Source organism: Lynx canadensis, chromosome C2 (assembly GCF_007474595.2).
Source record: "Lynx canadensis isolate LIC74 chromosome C2, mLynCan4.pri.v2, whole genome shotgun sequence".
In the NCBI taxonomy this organism is placed as follows: Eukaryota; Metazoa; Chordata; class Mammalia; order Carnivora; family Felidae; genus Lynx; species Lynx canadensis.
The window spans coordinates 23250936-23252506 of record NC_044311.2 but is presented as its reverse complement, the minus strand read 5'-3'; positions in this window follow the sequence as shown (position 1 = coordinate 23252506).

Below are 1571 nucleotides of genomic sequence, written 5' to 3'. Positions count from 1 at the left end.
GAAAAGAAATACAGCCTTATTTCATCATCTTCTTAAAGACTCTCTAAAAGTGAGCGTAGTTCCTTTAAAAATATGACATGATATATTGTTTGAAAGTTGCTTTAACTATCCATCACTGATTTAGATGGTCATTTGACACAACTTTGGCCCATGGCCATGTAAAAAACAAAACCAAAAACCTTAAACTGTGTGTAGTCATTCATACAGAGGCATTCACTTTTAGAAATTTCTGCTAACCAGGGCACCTGGGTGGCTCAGTCTCTGTTAAGCCTTTGACTCTGGATCTCAGGGTCGTGAGTTCCAGCCCTGTGTTGGGCTCCACACTGGGCATGAAGCCAACTTAAAAGAAGAAGAAGAAGAAGAAGAAGAAGAAGAAGAAGAAGAAGAAGAAGAAGAAGAAATTTATGCTAAGGAAATATGGGTGTGTTCACAGGTATTATGAACACAGTGTTCGCCATGGCATGGCATATATTGGGGGACAATTGGAAATGCTCTGGTGTCCAAACATAAAGACTAGTATAATAAATTATTATACAGCCAACCTATAAAATTCCGTTCATCATCACAAAGAAATAATGCAGCACATATTTAATGATGAGAGACACATGAAGTATTAGGTGAGAAAAGTAAGTTAGAAAACAATTTGTATGAAATGATCATATACACACAACCTCCATACATATGTACATATGTGTGCTATACAGTAAAATGTTAACAGGTCAATTATATCTCAATAAAGCTGGGAAAAAATGTTAACCATATCTTTCTGGGTGTTGGGATTATGGAAATTGTTCATGTGTGTTTATATTTTCTGTTTTTTTCCAACATGTATGTATGGTTTTTAATAAGAAAAACAATGATATTTAACCTTTAAAAATAAGTGAATTCCATTAATACTCTCCTACTTGTCCTTTGAAAATCTGATAGCTTTATATGTTAATCGTTCTGTAACGGGTAATTGATTTTAAAAATGGAAACACATCAGATAGTTGTTTTAAAACGAACCAAGAAAGGGTCATGTAAAATATTGTAGTGACTTACTTTATTAGTAGATAAATATCCTGATGAACTATTTCCTGGTGAGAAGTAGGAATTGCTCAGGCCCAGGTGACATTTTCCTGGAATATCATCGAAGCTGCAAACGATTTGCATAGCTATTCTAACCTTGTATCTTAAGGAGTAGTTTTTAACGTTCCTGCATAGATAAGACAGCTCCTGGAATCTTCCCAGTGCCCAACTATTTCTTTGATGACTCAGTTTAGTAGCTGATTCGTTGATATGCATGTTAAACTGACATCTATTTATTAAATGTCTATTAAGTATTTAAATGTTCCTGAGGACTGAGCATACCAGCCCTGACCTAAAGGAGCTTCAGTATTGTTGGGAAATAAATAATATGAAACAAATATAAACATTTTAAAAAAAATAAAAACACTAAGTTAACTGAGGAGATAAGAACCAGAGTATTTATGAAAAGCAAATGATAAATATAGGAGGAAAGTTTGGGAAAAGGTTCCAGGAAAAGATGTGATTTGCCCTGACTTTGGAAAGATGAGTGGGATTGGGGCCTG